General features: G+C 44.8%; 1 protein-coding gene across 1 annotated transcript in view; it reads left to right on the forward strand.

Annotated features, from left to right (window-relative positions):
* Positions 1 to 19595, forward strand: part of PHEX (phosphate regulating endopeptidase X-linked) — a 228224-nt gene that overhangs the window by 103389 nt on the left and 105240 nt on the right. The gene's annotated exons all lie outside the window — the stretch shown is intronic.

Genomic DNA, 19595 nt, shown 5'->3' on the forward strand with positions numbered 1-19595 from the left:
GCGAAATTTGCCATAAACCATCATTGGATATGGCAGAATGCAGAGCAGCGGGAAGCCATGGGGTGCAGCTGGCGGAAGAGCCCTCAAGACGTAAAGAAGAAGAAAAATCCGTACTGGCCATGTGTCCTTCTGTTTTGTGAATGATGTGCACAAGTAGCCTTGGGCAAGTCTTTGCCTGTAACCACGCCGATTTACTTCCTAAGCCATCGTGTGGCACAAATGACCCGCATCACAGGCTTATAAATGGCAGACTGTTGTGTTGGAGTGCGAAAATACTTCCTCAGAGACACAGACACTTGCTGGTTCTTGTAAAAAGGCTCGATTGGACGCAATAAGATCAGGGAACACGTGAGAGCAGCACTGGCGCCCAGGATGTTGAAACCCAAAGAACAGGACTCACCTTGAGTTTCCGAGTATCCTGACGGAGCCTGAGTTCAAATGGGTAGCGAAGCGCCTGCTACAGGTTACCCTTGGGGGGCGGTATTAGCTCTCCATCGCAGTGGACATCTGCAGGAGCCCTCCCCAACACAGGCCCATTGAGTGGCTCAGGAGTGCAGTCTGAGCCCTTGCGAGCAAGGGGATGCTTTTCATGAGGCAAGCCCAGGGAACCCTGTTTTGAGTCATACATTCGATTTGGTCTGAGCCTTTGTGCCTTATGGTCAAGAAACAAAGAAGGCAATGTTCTGGGAACGTGTGGCTTTGCTGGCCTGGGAGCGTGCAGAGAATCCGTGAGGCTTTTCTAGAACTTTCCTGCCCTCCTGGAGGAATAAACATGGTCACATATATTTTGTCAGTAGACCCAAGAAAACTGTTTGATGTTTATAGTGAAGAAAGAACTTGGTAGAAGTGGGGGACGAATTGGAGGAAGCCAAAGGGGAAGTTTGACTTTTTCGTTTCCCCTTGAAAAGCTGATAAAAGCGGTCATTAGTCACGAAAGGCGCACTCTGAGGAAGGCTGTGGCGGAAAGCTCGCCAGATGGTAGATGGAACTTTCGGCACAAACATGTTTCTCTGCAGGCTTCCTGCATTTGCCAAGCTAGCTTGTGGCATCCAGAACTATGTGGGCCCTGGAGTGGGGCAGTGGAAAGCTCAGTGTGTTAGAAAGAAAAACAAGACACACACACACACACACACACCACACACACACACCACACCCCTCACAAAACAAAAACCTTGTTCTTGTGGAGTTGCTAACTGACTGCCCCACAGGGTCTCGTGATCTTTACAGAAGCCACACCTGTGTCCTGCAGAGTGCCTGCTGAGTTCCCATCACTGACCTTTTGGTTAGCGCCTAGGATCAGCCCAAACGTGCCTGATCATTGGAATCACCGGGGGATCTAGGGAAAGCAGACTCCCGGGCACCATTTGCAACCGAATGAAGCAGAATCTCGAGTGTCTCCAGATCCCCAGAGGATTCCGATCATCAGCCATGTTTGGGCAGCTAGGGCTTGGGAGCTAGCTGAGTGCTTAATCAGCCCGCTATCAGGGTTCCTCTCAGTATCTTAAGGGCCCATGTATGCCTTGCCCACCTCCTGCTGGCCTGAGCGGAGAGGAGAAGGAAGGAGTGTCGGCCTGCCAATGTGGAGGAGTGGGGTGGGGTGTGTGTGATGGTGGATGCCAGGGGAATGAGCCAAGCAGTGAGACCCCTTATTTGATAAATACGGCTCTTGTGGTCGCCTCAGGGAGCTCTGGTGAGTTGTATAAGGGACAGGGCACCCGTAGAGGGGGCCTTCTAGGCAAGGGGTCCATGAGTCCTTGCAGGAGGACTGTGCTGTCTTTCTAATATTAGACGTGCACCTGTTTGCCCCCTGAACTGCTCTCCGGGCTTATATTTTCTTTCAAGGAGAGCTGACACCTTTTCTCTCCAAAGCACTCTGAACATTCCGCTTCTTTTGAGCCGACGCCAACCTGCCAGGAACGCAGCTCGTTCCTCCAGGTGCACATATCAAAGGCCATTGTCCAACTCTGCATCTTGAGTCCCCCCAAGTGTTTCCTGTAGCTCAAAGTTCAGAGCACTCACTGTAATGAAAGGCAAGAAAGAGGGACGTTGTCCAAGGATGTCGAGCAGTTCTGAGTCAGGTCCTGCCCTAGCCCCCTGGAACACGTAGATCTCCCCCGCAGTCCCTCTACCGCCCCCGCCCCGTCCTCCACCAAAAATAACGTGCAGTTCTGGAAATGACCTCTGGGTGGAGCTCGTCATACAACCTTCTGTGAGCTGAAGGCTTTTCTGCAGCTTTTCTGCTCTGGGGTTGTTTTTGAAAAATTATTTTTTTCTTGCCCCCTTTTTCTGCTGTCCTCAATTTGATTGCCTTTTAATAGTCAACAAGAAAGGAGAGGTTCTACTTAATAATTCCTTGAGTCTTAGATGGAAATCTCTGACGATCTTAGGACTTTGTAACTCAGCATCTTCCTGATACTGGGTTGCCCCTGCATTATGAAAGGATTTGCCAGCACTGGAAGTGGAGGTGAATAATTTGCCTCCTCTTCCTGGTATGACTTGGCACTGTTGTTTGGGCATGTGCTGCATGCAGTATATCACCAGGCGGAAGGTTTCTCATCAATAATAGTGCCCACACTGGGCCAGTGCTGAGTCACTTGACAAGCATTGGGAAAGTTGGAGAAATGTTTCCGCTTAGAGGGGTGGGGGAGCGTCTCCTCGCCGCACTGGGATGCTCTGGTCTGCCGGTGAGCCCCGGGCTGCCTCAGAGGGCTTGGCCTCCCCTTTTTCTAACAGTGGGCCTCCTGGCCCCGCAGGGCTTCCGGTCCCTGCAGTGTTCCCAGGCCAACCGCCTTGGCCTCTCTGACAGCAACCCCAGTCGCAGAAGGGAAGGCTATGGCCGTGGCTTGGTCATGCTATCCACGAGAAGCGGCGATCGTCCAAGAAAAATGAGGATGTCCTGCACCTGTGCAGGGTAGATTTGTTTTGGCTCTCTCTCGCTTCTGCCGCCTTCTCCCCCTGCTCATCTCCAAACAAGTGGTTTGGGCTTGGGAAGCGGCCGCTGTGTACGCTTCAGCTTTGTGTTTAGGATCATATGTTCCCGACAAGCATGTGCTGTTCTTGTCAACAAACAGCAGAGGACGGGGGGCCTGCCGTGTGCTTGGGTAGCAGAGCTGTTGCATGAAGTGATGGTGATGGAAGAATGCTCAGGGGTGGGGGGAAGGTGTCTTTGAGAGCCCTTGCCTCTTCCAGGGCAGACCTGGAGGATCTCAAGGTCACTCAGCAATGACTAGGGCCTGTCTGGAGGGGCCACCAATGGACTTCTTTCTTTCTTGGATTGCCCTGGTAGCTGGCTCCAGGAGGCCAGGCCTGGGGCCACATCAGCTGGATTCCATTAAGGAACCAACACCTGGGCCCTTTTGGAACTATTAGTACTCTCTCGAACCCAAGGCCTAACCTTGCCAGGCCACACCTGAGAAAAACCGTGAGGCTAGGGAAACATCATCCGAAGGATGCTGGGAGTGATCCGAATTCATAGTCTCAACTCCACAGGCATAGGCCGGAAACGAGGGAGGAAGGCAGTTTTTTCTCTGAGGGCAAAACAGAATTGTAGTTCGCCACCTGGGTGGTGCTTCTAAGGTCTGCCCAATCCTAGGGACTTCCTATCCCCCCCCCAGCCCAGTATGTAGTCTGTCCTGAAACCCCTCCCCTCAACAGCCCTCCAGGCTCTGTCTTTGCACCTGTGGGTGAGGCGTCCTCCAGCTCTCCCTAATGCCTGACAATGCTGCCATCTGCATGCACTTTCTTTTTGGATCCTCCCTCCAGATTCATCTCAGGTACTCATTTTTAAATTGTTGGGGAGAAGAAAGGGATGGACTTTAGTCAAACTGCCCCCTGGTTCTCCCACCTTCCCAGTTACAGATGCAAGCATGTGTGTATAACTTCTCAAGAATGGCTTCACTCAGGTTCCTGCAGCCACTCCAGGGAAACATTGAAGCTCACTCAGGAACCCTGGCAACATTACACAGACCTGCACCCCCACCCCCACCCCGTTCACCCTCCATCACTGATTTTGACAGGAAGTCAAGTAGAGTGAAAGAAAAAGCCTGCCAGCATTCAAAGCCATAGACCTCTCATTAGCCATATAATCCTTTGGAAATGACTTAATCTTTCTTTTTTGACTTAATCGTTCTGTTGCTTCATGTCTGCACCTGAAAAATGGGTTGCTTGAGGACTGAAGGGGTCACTATCCTCAAAGTACTGCAGTGCTTTATTGGCACGTAGAAAGGGCATGGGAAGTGGGGAGATGAGGGGATTCGGGGAGCAAACAATGGATGCAGGGGCAGGGCGGGATCACTGCAAGTGATTGTGAAGGAGAAAGGGTTGTTGCATAGGAGCCTTGTAGCTAGTAAGCAGTCTCTTAATTGTGGAAGAATAATTTGGAAAAGGATATTAATAATGTTTGTACAACCCAAAGACTATAATCAATGGCACGGAATTAAAGGTAGAAATTGTTGAATTGGAGAATACTTTATATTTTTGCCACAATTAGAAAAGAGTTACATGAATAACAATGAGTATAAGGAAGAAGAACATATTCCAGGATGTCATGTGATAATTGTACAAGCTGTCTCGATATGATTGAATTATTAAATTGTATGACTATTCAGAAATATCCCAAGGGATGAAAACATGTATCGCAGCTCTTCTACCCAAGAACCACCTGGGGACCTTGCGAAAGTATAGCTTCAGGGCTAGAAATGCAAGTTCACAGCAGAGGGCATGCATCACCGGAGTGAGCTGGTGCAAAGTTCAGAGCCTCTCCAAGTCACTCCAGCTGTTGGCTTCCAAGGGCTATTCTGCAGCGGACAAGGCTTTGACTAGACTGGTTGGTGAGAGGTGGGCGAAAAGGGCCTGACTGAGCGTGTCTGGCGTATTCTACTTTTGTATTGGTGAGGTGGGTGGGAGACAGCAGACCATGGTCTCTGAGGTCGCCCTCACCTGTCAAATGCGGGTATGTTCTAGATCAGGGGCTGGCAAGCTTCAGCTTCGTCTGGTGAGCCATAGTCACTATGTGCATGTGACACTGAAGTAAAATTGAAAAAAAATTCAGGTCATGGTGATTTCATTTATTTGAAAAAACATTTATGGCTCTGGAATAATTTTACATGGTTGTGAGGGACAGGACGGACCCCCTGCTCTAAATCAAAACCACATTTCCGTTCTTCCCACCGCCCACCTGCCCTCAGCCCCTATGGAAGCTTTGCAAGCTAACGCCCCCATTAAGCAGGGTGGGAGTCCACTGCTTTCCCAGTGGGCTTGGGATTCAGTGCTTCTGAAGAACTCCGTCATTATCTGTGATACATGTTTTCATCACAAAAGCACATGTTTGGCATAAGTAGGACTTTGGTGCTTATATTTATTCAAGGCACTTGTTAAACCAGATACTTGGTTGGAGTGAGTTTGAGTTTAGTTCTGAGGCCCAGGAGCCTCCAATAAATGCTGTTTTGGCCCATGCCCGAGGCTGTTCAAGAACCCCTGGGGGCGTGGTGGGTTAAGGCCAGGGCTACTAACTGCAAGGTCAGCAGTTCTCACCCACCAGCTGTCCCGAGGAAGAGAGATGAGGCTGCGGGCTCTCATCTGGAAACCATAGAGACACGCTAGGAGCTGGGATCAATTTGGTGGTCGTGGATTTGGCTGATTGGTTGGTTTGGGCTTTTGTCCTCACCTTGAGCTGTGACGTCAGCAGTCCCCCCCAACCCCAAAGGTGCTTAAAGCTGCTTAAAGCCCATCGTTGGACCCCACCCTGAGGTGGTTCTTCATTTTGTCTGAAGGGCGGAAGACCTTGCGGGCTTGGTAAATTCTCAGGTGATGCTGATGGTGGGGCTGGCAATTTGTGATGTGTTCGGAGATTACAAGTGCACCTTTTCTAACAAAGCCGTGCTACCAGCTGGTCGTGATGGCTTTTTCTTACACCTTGCAGCGCCTTTTCTGTGTTTCTCCGAGGTGAGTACCCTGAGGGCTAGGGCATGCGTGGACCCACCTGGCCCCCAGTCGAGTCTTGCTCCGGGTTAAAAAGTCTTTCTGAGTGTAAAACCAAAGGCTCTTTCATGCTCATCTGTGTCTTTTGACATCATTCTGCCCTCAGGGACTACCCAAAAGTTTCCCCTCTTAAATTTAAACACCCTAGTCTTTTGAAGACATTAAAAATGTGAAAAATGTGTTTTCGTCCCTAAAACAAAACAACCCCACCCTCCCCATGGAGCCAATTTCAGTTTCTTAGCAACCCCAGAGGATACAGTAGAACTGCCCTGGTGGGGTTGAGATTGTGACGCTGTACAGGAGTCGAAAGCCCCCTCGTTCTCTCTTGGAACGGCTGGTGGTTTCAAACGCTTGACCTTGCTGTTGGCACACGAACGCTTCTAACCCATGATGCCATGGACAGTAGTGTGCGTGCGTGTGTGTGTGTGTGCCTATCCCTAGTACTCCAACTAACATAGCACAGCTGGTCTGCCAGGCTGTACTCTGAATGCGTTCCGTTCCGGATATTCAACCTCAGGGCTATAAAGAGTCCTGGTGCCTCAGCGGTTTCAGCGAGGGCTGCTAACTCCAAGGCCAGTGGTTCAAATGGAAAGATGTGGCAGTCTGCTTCTACAAAGATTTACAGTCCAGGAAATCCTCTGGGGGAAGTTCTTCTTTGTCCCATAGGGTTTGATGAGTCCCAGTGGACAGGGAAGCAGTGGGTTTGCTTTTGTTTCAGTGCTACAGTATCAGTATGGGGCAGCTGTGATCATTCCATTTTACAGATGAGGCTTGCTCAAGGGCCCACGGCTAGAAGACAATGGCTGGGGCACAGTCTGGTTTCAAGAGTCTGGGTCTTTATCCCTAATGCCCGTGGTTCACACAGTGTGATCTCTGGACCAGCAGCAGCAGCATGGCATGCTGGGAAATGAAACAAGTGGCCTCACCCCAGATAAATAGAATCAGAAACTCTGGGAGGGGAACCCAGCAGCGTGCGTTTGAACAAGCCTTCCAAGTTCAAGGGTGAGGAAGCCCTACTCTGAGTTCCGGTTCTGATACTTTATCCTGCTGACTGCATTCCAGTTTTCAACATCTTTTTGAAAGCTCAAGTTCAAAGCTGAACCCAGCATCGTAGATATAGTCTGAGTCACACAGCACAAGCACAGAGGGAGTATTATGACTGCCTTTGTTTTGCTTCCAAATCCTGTTAAGAAATCCACAGTTTAGTTAAGGCTATCTTTTCCCTCAGCCATGCCACTGTGGCCTCATAACACATTTATAGTCAGTTAATTTCTGGGCTGTTTTTCTTTATCCTATAGGAATTAAGCCAAGTTATTTCAATCCTAAACTTGACACTTAAAAAAACCCCAGAACCTCACATTTATTCTTACTACAATCCATCTAGTTATTGACACACACACACACACACACACCCCACCCCCCCACACACCCCGAAGTTTTTGTATGTCTTTTATTTTTGTTGTAAAATGCTGTAATGTCAGGAAATTGGAACAGTGCAAAAGTAGAAAGGGAAACATTGTTGCTAACCCCACCACTAACTTGTTGCTGCATGAGTTTGCATTTTCTCCTACACATAGGCTTATAAAAGTATTTTGCATAATGCTGTGCATATGGATGTTGTTTAAAACTGTTTGCGAGGGAGGTGAAGGTTTGCAGAACACCAGCTTTGGATTTAACAATTCCCACACATTTTGTTTGAACTTGTCCATAGTGATTCCCTGAAGGGACCATCATGTATCCCATGACCTCCCTGTGTTTCCTGCTTCCAACCCTCCTCCTTTCTTAATTTTCTGTACTTTGATCTTGGGTAAATGCTGCCCTTTTGATATTAAATGGTTGGTTATTCTAGCATTGGGAGTAAATTCAGATACAGATCTGAAGGGTGATTAAGGGTCACAGTCTCGGGGGTCTGCCAGTCTTTTTTGGACCACTAAGTCTGGTGTCTCATAATTTGGGTTTATGTTCCACATTTTCCTCCCACTTTATCTAGGATCCTCTAATGCAGCCGTTTTCTAATGCAGCCGTCGGGACCCCTTTGGGGGCCTAACAACCCTTTCATAGGGGTCACCCAATTCATAACAGTAGCAAAATAACAGTTATGAAGTAGCAACGAAAATAATTTCATGGTTGGGGGGGGGGTCACCACAGCATGAGGAACTGTATTAAAGGGTCACGGCATGAGGAAGGTTGACAACCACTGCTCTAATGTCATCCCATTCAGAGCAGTTGGTAGTGATAGCTGGGCACCATCTAGTTCTTCTCGTTTCAGGGTAGTGGAGGCAGATGTTTGCATGGTCCGTTGTTAGTGCATTAAGCTAAATGTTTCCATATGCCTTTCAATTTCATCATTCTTTTGTCTAGACTGGGGGTGGGATGGGGAGACTAATACTAGCTCCTGAGATGGATGCATATGAGCTTATAAGACCCCAGTCAATACTCGCCCTAGTAGAATGTAGAACACTGTCTTTGTAAACTATTTTGTCGGTTGACCTTGGTGTCCTTTGAGACTATGGTCCAGACCCCCCAGGGTCAGCCACTCATTCCTTTAAGGTGTTTGGTTATGTTTAAGTTTTCATAATTTTGCCTGCTTTATGCTACATCACATTGGGTATATTGCAAAGGTAAATACAGATATCCTGTTAAATTTATATGTACTCCCACTCTCCCTCCCATACTCGTTGAACCTTTCTGTTTACCCAGGCATCTATACATCTATCAAGCACCACCACTATTGCAGGATTGTATATATTATAGTATTTGCTTCTGTTACCTTTAACTCTTGCAAGCCTCCAATGTTTTTTCATGCTCTGTCATTTTCTAGCCAAACTTTCTTATTGTTATGCTGCCTTTTGTACATATATGTATAAATTTGACTCATTTTATCCTCACCATTTCTGTGATGTATTCTTTATAAAGACATTTTTACTCTTACCACATTTTTTCAAGTGGTGATATAAGAGAATACTTAGACATTTCTCTTGAGTTGGGTATTTAGGTTGCGTTATTATAAACATTAGGAGTCCAGGCCATGTGGTGGGTTGTGTGTTGGACTGAGAACCACAAGGACAGTCATTTGCACTTACTAGATGCTTTGTAGGAGACAGATGAGGCTTTCTGCTGTGCACATTTACAGCCTTAGAACCCCAAAGGGGCAGTACTCTTCTGTTCTACAGGGTCACTGTAAATAATGACTGACTTGGTGGCAGTGAGTTTATGATACATATTACTATGATAAACATCTTTTGCATAATGCTTTCTCACCAAATTGAAGACTTTTTTCCTGCGAATGGAGCCTTAAGAGATCATTAAAAACTCAAATCTGTCCCTTAGTGTCTCAACTACTATATCATTTATAATTTGATAAAGTCTCCTAAGCTGTGATTATTCCTGGTAATTATGCCAACCTGTGTACAACAGAACGAAACACCGCGTGGTCCTGTGCCATCTCCACAATGGTTCTTATGCTTGAGCCCATTGTTGCAGCCTCTTGTCAACAGTCTGGGTCAATCCAGTTTGTTGGTCTTCCTTTTGTTGCTTCAAAATGGAGTGAGAATGAGCGTGTTGGTTTATCCATTTATCCTTTGGCTGCTTCACTCCAGGTTCATCCTTGAGCCAGATATTCACGGAGAACCAACTCCAGGGTTGGGCTTCTGTTAGTCTAGTTCTACTTTAGACAAACTCAATATTCCATTTCCCCATTTTGCCTGCAAGACAACCAGGAGATAGTTAGCAGGGCCTTGATGTAATCTGGTTATAATGTATCTAGGGCATATTCTTCACTTGGTTGTAGCCAAGAGGCTGGGAAGCACTTAGGCCATTTCCTGACTTACCAAATTATTGTTGTATTAAAAATGGAACCTTATTAATTTAAGCAAACATTTACTGAGTTCCCACTCTTTCTAAGGTCCTGTGTTAGATCCTAGGAACAGATTGTCATTCTCTGGGGTAATTTCTCAACCTCCTCTCCCAGCCAATTTGTAAAATTTAAAATCCTGTTGATTCTGTCTCCAAAACAACTTTTGAATTAATCCCATTTTTACTTCCCAGTACTTCTCACCCCTCCTTTCTCATCTTTCCAACCCCTTTCCTCATTGACAGTCTTTAAAAAAGGATTAAAAAAAACCTCTCCCGGCATTTCTGATAGTGCAGACTTACCTGTTTTGTTTGTTATCCTTTTCTTGGACTTTGTGAAAGCGCATTATACTGTTTGTTCAAAGTTGAAAAACTGCGCACCTAGAACGGAATTGAAGTGTGACCCTGTTCGGGGAATTACGTTGGACTGGTTTACTGTTATATATTCCAGAACCTACCCCTTACCTGGCACTTTTCCTTGGCCCCTGGGCAGACCTTAGTAAGATTCACAGATAACGATTTAAACTAAGCAAAAACTAACAATACCGTTAGGTCACTCAAATATTAACAATAATGCCCTACTAATTAGTATCCTGTCTGTGTACAATTTTCTGTAACTACGTAAAAAACGTGTGTTTTTAATGGTTGGTTGAAATCAGTATGCAAACAAGATCCATCTGTTACAGTTAATGGGCGCTTGTCTTAAGGCTTAAACCTTTTCAGCAGTCCTAAAAATAGCTCTGCAGTCGTCCTGAAACAAATGAAATAAATCACTAGATAAATAACTAGTAAATAATAAATAAATAACTAGTAAATGCCTGCCTTGAGAATTCTGCTCTTTTAAGAACTAGCCATATGGAAACAAATGGACAAGATGAACGTGACAGAGTAGATGAGCAACGTAGGGGACAGTGAGTCTGAATGGGGATTCACAACTCAGAAAAGGAGAGTCGGTGCCATGTGTGCAAAATACCGACCTCGCTCCTGTGGTTGATTCTGACTCCTGTATTTGGCATTTCAGCCACCCTATAGGGTTTCTATGAAAAATATGGTCTGTCATTGAATTGTCCAGGTAGAAACAGCTAAATTGGTGTGCGTTTACTGTCTCAACAACAAAATAAGTAAAACGAAAAAAAAAAAAAGACATAACAAAGCATTTTGACAGTTCTCCCTTCGATACAATTTATTTATTGAAGGAATTAGGTCATTTTGGTACAGTTTTCCACAATTTGGATTTGGATGAATATTGCCCAGTGTTAGCTTTGAACCTATTCCTCTGTCCTTTCGATTTCCTGTAAATTGATAGTTAAATCTAGAGGCTAGATTAGATCCAATTTTGTTTTTTAATGGCCAGAATACTTTACAGGTGGTGCTGTGTGCTTCCTCTTGTATCCCATCAAGGGATGCACGATTCCAAGTTGTCCCACTTCTAATAAGGTTCCCAGTGACATCAGGTGTTGTCAGCGAGATCCATCCATTTTAATCCCTCCATCAACCTTCCCACCTTAAAGAGCGGGCCTTCTTTTTGGGCTGTACTTTGCAGGCACCTGTTGAAAAAATCCTAATGCTCAGGCTGCACCCCAGAGCCGTGACATCAGACTCCAGGAGTGAGACACAGGCATATGACTTTTTCCCAGTTCCTCAAAAGATCCAAATGTGCTCAGGATCACTGACGTCATCTTTGAGTGACTATGGATACCCTTGCCTAGAAGCATGATTTCATGAGATCTCACAACGGGTGATTTTGAAATGCTAGCAATTTTTCCCCTGCGTTTATTCAGTAGACTTTTTTTCCTAGAAAAAATTCTCCATCAGCCATTAGATTACCCTGATGTGTATAGTTTTTATGGGAACAGGAGGAGCATTAGGGCCTGGCTCTTTCTCATCTTAATTTCAGAACAATCAGCTGGTGCTCTAGCACTTCCAGCGATGCCAAATCAGGGTGTCTTGGTGTCCTCCCCGAAACATCATTATAAACTCGGAATTTTATGGACTTGAGTGGTTAAATCCATTAAAATCATTATTCTTATTGTTCACATCGTCCCATCTTGGCTAATATGAGCCTCTTGCTTTAGGTAATTGTGACATAACCTTGGTTGATTTTGCAGCATTCTTGCACAACAAGATGTCATCTTTAACATTTGATTTCAATTTAATCACATACTGTTTTGAATAATTTATAAATCAATGCCTTAACTCTCGTTTTTTCTGTCAATGTTGATAATTGTTTATCAGGGAGAGGAGAGGTTCTTTGCCAACTGGAAATAGAGTTTAAAGTGTAATTGATAGCAAGTTTGTAGAAATGTGGCTTAAGGTTGATGTGAATGATTTCTTCTAAGGAACACTGTCTCATGTTATTGGATTTCCATATCATATACATGCTTTGGGGCTTTTGCAAACTTTTGAAATATTGCGTTCTCATTGTTGATCATAAAATTACCAAAAACAAGGCCCTGTCACATTAAAATATATAATATTCATGTTGAGGAATAGAACTTATTAGAACTACAGAGAACAATGGAAATCTATTGAAAGCTGAAACTTGAATAGTAAATAAAAATTTAAACAGTATTAGCAAGTAGTAAAAAGATGATTCTATAAGTGTTTAGCTCCAAGTGTGTATTAGTGGTTCCCTGAACATTGGTTTTTAGATGAATTTTCACCAAGGAAAGGTCTGGGTTGGTTGTAAGGACTTTGAAAACAGTTGAGGCATACTTATATGCCATGGTATTTCCCGAATAAAATCCCAGCTGCCAGGAGAGTGATTTAAAAAAATATATATCTATGGCTAATATTTCTTTTGTTTGTGGGATGGCTATGGTATGTTTCATACTGTGTTCTAGCCCAAATTTAGTAGGTTAGAAATTCACCTAACACATGTTTAGTTTGGTTTGATGAAAAGAATCAGTTTTAATATTCATATTTGAAATTTCTTGGGAAGAGAGTCCATTAGTGACGTTGAAGTGCTTTGTGCATATTTTGTGATGCTCCTTGTCTCCAGCCCAAGATGAAACTAATAGCCACTCTATGTCTGCTTATCTGCTATCTCTGGGGTTGAGTCTGCTGCTGTCAGCTGCTCCCTTGTTATCTGGCTGCTGGTCCTGCTCAGTCAGTTGTACAGGAATGTCAGTTCCATTAATAACCCGAGGGCCAGACAGGCAGATAGGAGAAAATGGGTGAGGAGAGAGAAATTGTATTTAACCCAGTGTACTCCGTTGTCATTTTCTAAACCCCAGCATAGGAGGTGTGACAGCAAATCCCCTTCTGACAGCACCTGATGCTAAGAGAAGAAAGAGGAAAAGAAACTGAGAGAAAAAGCTAAAGCTACGAGGTTGGAAAAGTCAGTAGAAGTGGTATGGGAAGAACCAGCATTGTAAATATATTGTAATAAGATGAACCGTTTTGAAAAATAAATTTTAATTTGAACTGTTATGTTTCAAGTCAACAAAGTTCACATTTGGAAGTTTGGGCTGTGTTTGTTTTTTTTGGGAGCAATTGTCAGAGGAAAGAGCAGTTTTAAAATTGTCTCCCATGCATGTGAAAGGACTCCACTGCTGGACTGGTCTGTTTCTATTATTTATTGCTGCACAACAAACCCACCCCCAAAGTACTGTCTTTAAAGCGAGTGTTTTATCATGACCCATGACTTAGTGGGTTGGCTGGAGCTCAGCTGGGTGCCTTTTTCTGCTGGTATCATCGAGTGTGGTAGGTAGGTCTATTGTGCCAACCGGGCCAATAGAAACATGTGGGATTAATCAGGTCCCATTTTGATTGGAGGGCAGCTGCCTTAGTTAGTTCTCTGCCTCAACTTGTGAGCTGTGCTACTTGTGGGACATCCAACCCGTGGATCATGTTGCTAGAGCTTGAGGTTCCTTGGAGACCTGCTTCGCCACACTGCTGGTGTGTACACCACTTGAGCTGGGGACCGTCGGATCCTATCACCTGGCTGACTGTGGGTGATCCACTTTGCTGTTTGTTGTCTGTGGCCGGACTGCCTGCCTTGCTCTAAGGAAGATTCACTTATATAAGTGTCCTGCTTTTGTTTCTCTAGAGAACCCTGTCTAGCACACCAGGAATCTCTCATGTAATTATATTCAGTTTGCGACTATGGCTGAATCGCCAAAGAAGTTTCTTTACTCATGTGTCTGGAATCTCAGTGCTTTTCATGTGGTCTTTCTCCAGCAGGGTAGCATGATACGATGATACTTTTATGGGTGACTACATGTAGTAAGAGGAAGTAGAAACTCTCAGTCCTCCTAAGACCTGGGCTCAGAAATCCCTGAATGTTTCTTGTGCTACAATCTGTTGGTCAAATCCAGGGACTAGATGAGGCCTGATTCAAGGCCAGGAAGAATAGGATCTATTTCTTGATGTGAAAGGTACCATGAATGCATAAAGAGGGGAGGAGCTATTGGCAGCCCTCTTTGGAAACTCCCATGTGTGCCTGGATTTTCTTTGTTATGCAGACTTTTGAACTACTTTTACCTCCTCTCTGTGCCTGCCGTGGATGTTATTACAAATTTGTTTTCTGTTTTCCTGTTTGCTTGTTTTTTCTGTTATGGCTGGATATTCAGTCATTCATTCGTAGCTTAGATCAAGGTCAGTACAAGCATCTACTCACAGGGCTATTGGCATAAGCTTAACTCTTGTTGAACTGCGATGGGAAAGGAACTCAGCCCCAAGTCAAGTGACCTTGCTGTGCAGGTCTAAGCCAGCCCTCCTAGGTTTTAGGGCCCAGAAGTGGACTAAGCCAGCCATTTTCGTAAGCAAATTATTCTTTTTTTCCCAATTTCACCTCAGAGTGCCTTAGTAAAGAAATGTTCTTTTCAGTTCAGACACTCACTTGGCTGACTTAGGGGCTCCATTAGTTCAAAGACTGTCGGCACTGAAAGTGGCAGTGCTTTGCTCCGTGCCCTCGATGTGCTGGGGCAAAGGAGACGCTTTGCTGCCTTTGGTGTATTCTGGTGTTCGCAACTCTTGTCATCGGTCACAAGACAGGAGGTTAGTAAGAGCCTCCTTTGAGGGCTTTCTAAGGATTAGTGCCAATGAGCAGAGTGTACCTGTCCAGAGCAGAGGATGGAGAGGTGACGGTGTCAGTGTCCTTAAGGGCCACCGAAGTGAACATTTGTTTCATTCTGATGCGGAGGTACAAATGAAATTCACAAGGCGATGGAATATTTTTGCTTGTTTTTCCAGGTCTTTAAATGGGAGTTACCGTTTGCGTGAAGTCTTTTATTTTTCTATAGACCTGCAAGAAGTCATGTTACAATGAAATCCTCTGAGTTGTTCTAAGGAATTTCTGATTACTGAGAATAAGTCATCATAAAAAATAACTCATCAGAGGGTACTTTTGAAAGGAGAAGACATGACGATCCCCAGTAAAATGATTTTTTAAAAAAGAAAGCATGGTTCTAAAAGAGGCAAAAGCCGCTCCCCGCCCCATCTCCTATTTCCCAAGCCCTCCCTAACCATTGGCTGATCATTTATATGTCCTCAGTCATCATCTAAAGAGAATGAGAGCTGGGGGTGGGGGTGGGGTGTGCTTGCTGCAGGGTTTAAGTGTGGGAGTTGGAAGCTTCCACAAGATTTCAAACCTGGAGTAATCTCAGACTCACGCAACAGGTCCTTTTGAATATTTTTACATGAGCTCTCGTGATTCCAGTGGGCAGCCAGGCATGAGAAGCAGAGCCCTGAGAGAGCGATGCTTCTCAAACTTGAATGTTCACTCCAACCTCTGGGGACTATTCAGCAGCGGAGTCTGAGGCTCTCCATTTCGAACATGTCCCCAAGTGTTGCTGACGCTACTAGTCCATGGATTGCATTTTGAGTCACAAGGGTGTGGAGAGGGGCTGGCAAACTGTGTGTAAAGGACAAGATGGCCAGTATTTCCATCAGTCGCCACCCCCCACTCTGCCGTAGAAGCATGAAAGGAGGCACAGGCAGTCTGTTATCAAGCACATTTGACTGTAATCCAGGAAATGCCTGAATTGGGCCCGTAGGTCATGGACTTGCTGGTGTGCTCTGGAAATTCCTTAGCCTCAGGTTTTGATCAAAAACTGGTGTCTCCTCTCAGTGGGCTGAGTCTTGAAGTATTATGTGGCTTTTTAAGAGATTACGCAATGGCTTTGTTGTTGAATGATGAATAACCGATGACATTTGGGCTGCTATTTACCAACAGCATGTTGTCCCTTGTCTGTGGCACAGTGCTTTGCCTTGCAAGTAGGTAGGCTGATTTCCCTCCCCCGATGGCCTTTGCAGTAGTGGGTCAAAGCAGCTGGGGCTTGTTCTAATCCGCGACCCATGGGCATTCTAGAACAAATAGCCAGGTCTGAACTGTGGCAGCAGAGGGTAGCTTAGGCAGCGTTTCCTTTTCGCTGTGCTCCATCGCTTACCTCTGGAGTTCAGTCTAAAGGAAGGGAAGCTAGTGTTCTGGCTACATGAGAGGTAGACAGCAACCAGCCAACCAGGTACTATGACCACATTGTTAGAGCTCTAGTGGCAGCAGGGAGTTACATGTTGCCCATCATGTATTATTGATCAGAATGATTTACAAACGGGTAATACAGGACCAAGTTGGCAGATTTGCGGATCCAAAAGGACTCCTTATTCCAAAGATCTATGTTCTATCTTATGGGCTTCTGGAAGGAGGTTCCAAGTTCTGGTATATCCTGCCTTTCCAACCAAGTTAGGATTGCGCTTTGAGAAAGTTTTCCTTTTAATTGGTTCAAAACAGAAATGGGCGCTCATTTGTCTTTGTGACATCTCAAATTCCTAAGGGAGAGATGCTGTTCCTCTTTTGAAATAAGAGAACAGAGGCCAGGAATCCGTGGGCCAGAGATGCTCATGCCAGATTCTATTTCTTAGGATGTTTTATTTTATTTTTGGCCATGGGTGTCCTTCATAAGATTGAAAGCTTTCTTTCCCTGGGGCCTCATTCCCTCAGATAACAACCTCCCATCTGCTGGTGAAATTGAATTGACTTCATTGTCTGAAAGTGAAATGTTCTAATATTTCCATAGCAAAACGAGTCTCTCCTTTCTCCTTCTTCAACTTTATCACCTTTCCCTTGCTGTTGTGACCTCCTCCTTGGTGAAGTCTTCAGTCTGTCCTGGGATAGGCAGTCAAAGTTTTGTCCATGGATGTTCAGAAGAAAAGCTTAACAGTATGATTTGTAGGGTTGGATGGAAAATGTCTTTGTAAGTATCCTTGGAACTTTACCTGCACGTGCCTTGTCATTTTACATCTGAAGACGCTATTTGTCTGCGGATGTTGAATACAGATACTGATGCATAGGTGGTCTGTAAGTTCTGCATTGCCCAGTTTCTTTGGATTAGTCAAAATGAAAAATGTATTTCATCCCAAATTAATCTGATTAAGAAGCTGGTTTGCCTCCTACTAGCTGTGTGGTTTGGGAAGCGTTACTGTTCTCTCTAAGTGTACGCGTCACCAGCTGTGGAGTGGAAATGATCACACTATAGAGTTGAGGTGAAATTTAGATCTGACAACTCACTGCCATTGAGTCACTTCCAACTCACAGTGACCCTATAGGTCGCTATAGGGTACAGCTGCCCCTGTGTGTTTCTGAGACTGCAACTCTTTATACAGGAGTAGTAGAAAGCTTCATCTTTCTCCTGCAAAGTGGCTCGTGGTTTTGAACAGCTGACCTTGTGGTTAGCAGTCCAATGCATGACTCACTATACAACCAGGACTTCTTCCTGATGATCAAGTGAAGCATTTAGTGCAGTGCTGGTACATACATAGCAGAGGTTCAATGAAGAGCAGTTACTTTTGTCATTATTAAAATGATTCCTTTAAGTATCTCTATTTCATATATATAGAAAGATCTATTTCAAGGAAATGGGTCACACAGTTGTGGAGGCTGGCAAATCAAAATCCTTGGGTTCGGTATCAGACTGGAGGCTTCTCCTGACCCGCATGGTTGCAGGGACTGGCAGATTCCCAAATATGTAGGTCAGGTAGCAGGACGGTGGATCATGTCCCAAGAACTGGAGGTAAGAGGACGTTAATCAGATGCAGGATCAAGAAGGAACAAGCTTTCCAGAGCATCCACATATATTGGATTCAGACTGAACCCCAAGGAAACTCCCAGTTCAACCAATCAGCTGACTCATACCAGATCAAAATGTGATCTGCCAAACCACTGAGCATTATGACCTAACCAAGTTGACACCTAACCTTAGACATCATAGTCATGGCATCCTTAATATAATTTCCCATCATTGGAAACAGAAGCTCCGTGCTTCATAAATCATTTCCTTCTCTCCCCTCTGTCTTGTCCCTGGTAGCTACTTTATTCTCTATGTCTTTGCCTGTCCTCATCTTTTTTATATAAATGAGATCATAGAACATTTGTTTTTTTGTGACTGGCATTTTCCACTCAGCATGTCTTCAAGCTCGATTCATGTTTCAAAACTGCCTCTTTTTTTGGGGGGCATATAGGGTATGTAGGATACCACATTTTGTTTCTCCATGCGTTTCTTGGTGGGCATTTTGGTTCTCCCCTTTGGCCTTTTGTGAATAATGCTGTCGTGAATTTTGGTGTACTTAGGTGTGTCCTAACATTTTTTTTTTCTCTTTTGTCACATCACCGATTGAAGCTGAACAACACAACATGTTGCCGCTTCACCCATAAGTGGTGTTTTTTAATCCCTAACATTATTTCTATTGTTGATTCCTTGTAGCTCTGAGATCTTCTCCATTTTGAAGACAGCCTTTCCTCCTTCCAACCCCACCTCTTCCTCCGCTTTCTTCCTGTTTTGCATCGTGTTCACTACACATGTGCACTCTTTTGAGAGCCAGCGTACAATGTCTTAAACTGTTCATGCCTGCTACCTGCTACCACACAGGTGAAGCCACAGATGTAAGATTGAGTGAAAGGAGTCAGAGATGAAAGAGCACAGACACACTCTGTCTTCTTTTCACTTTCAAGAACAGCCAAAACTCAGATGGGGAGTCTAGAGGGACAGACTCATGGTTATTTCAGGATGGCAGAGGTTTTTCATGGTGAGGGCACCCAGAGCAGCCGTTGGACTGTTAGAACAGTTTAAAATTGTGTCTTGGAGCTAGGAACACTGGCTGCAGCAAGGGATTGCTTAAAAATGTAGCTAGTTATACACTTAACAGTGGTATCCTTTATGCACATTGTTAACCCAATAAACGTGCAACATTAAAAAAAGTTGCTCCCCAGCATGTAGTGTTTGGCCTTCAGTAGTCATTCAGGAAGAGATAGAATGGTCATCACAATGTAGAAAGTGGTCCGTCCTAATGACTGTGTGACTAAGGCTCAATTTTGGGAATGCTCATACATTTTGGAAAAGAAGCATAATTCATAATCTCTAGTTGGAGTTCACACTGTTAATCACGGCACTGCTTGAATCTTAACCCAGCTTTCAGAAAATATGGTGAGTAGGGATGGAAGACTTGTTAGGTTAATTTGTTCAGGTAGTCTGCCTGGGACCAGGGTCCCAGCAGATTGGTGGAAAAGCTCATTTCTTTGGTTGATTCTCTTTTGCTTCCACCCCGCCCCCTTCCCTTTCTCTCTCTCCACCCTGTTCTTTGATCAATTCTACTTCGAAATGCAATCTGCAACTCTAATAGACGCCACTGACACTTGTGCGACAGTTCTACCAGATGGTATTTGAATCTTGGGTGTTCTGTGAAAAATGAAAAGACCAAACACACGCACAGATAAATGAAGGTTGAATTAGTCTTTATAATTAAATGGAATATTACCCTGCTATGAC

This window comes from Tenrec ecaudatus, chromosome X (assembly GCF_050624435.1).
Source record: "Tenrec ecaudatus isolate mTenEca1 chromosome X, mTenEca1.hap1, whole genome shotgun sequence".
NCBI lineage: Eukaryota > Metazoa > Chordata > Mammalia > Afrosoricida > Tenrecidae > Tenrec > Tenrec ecaudatus.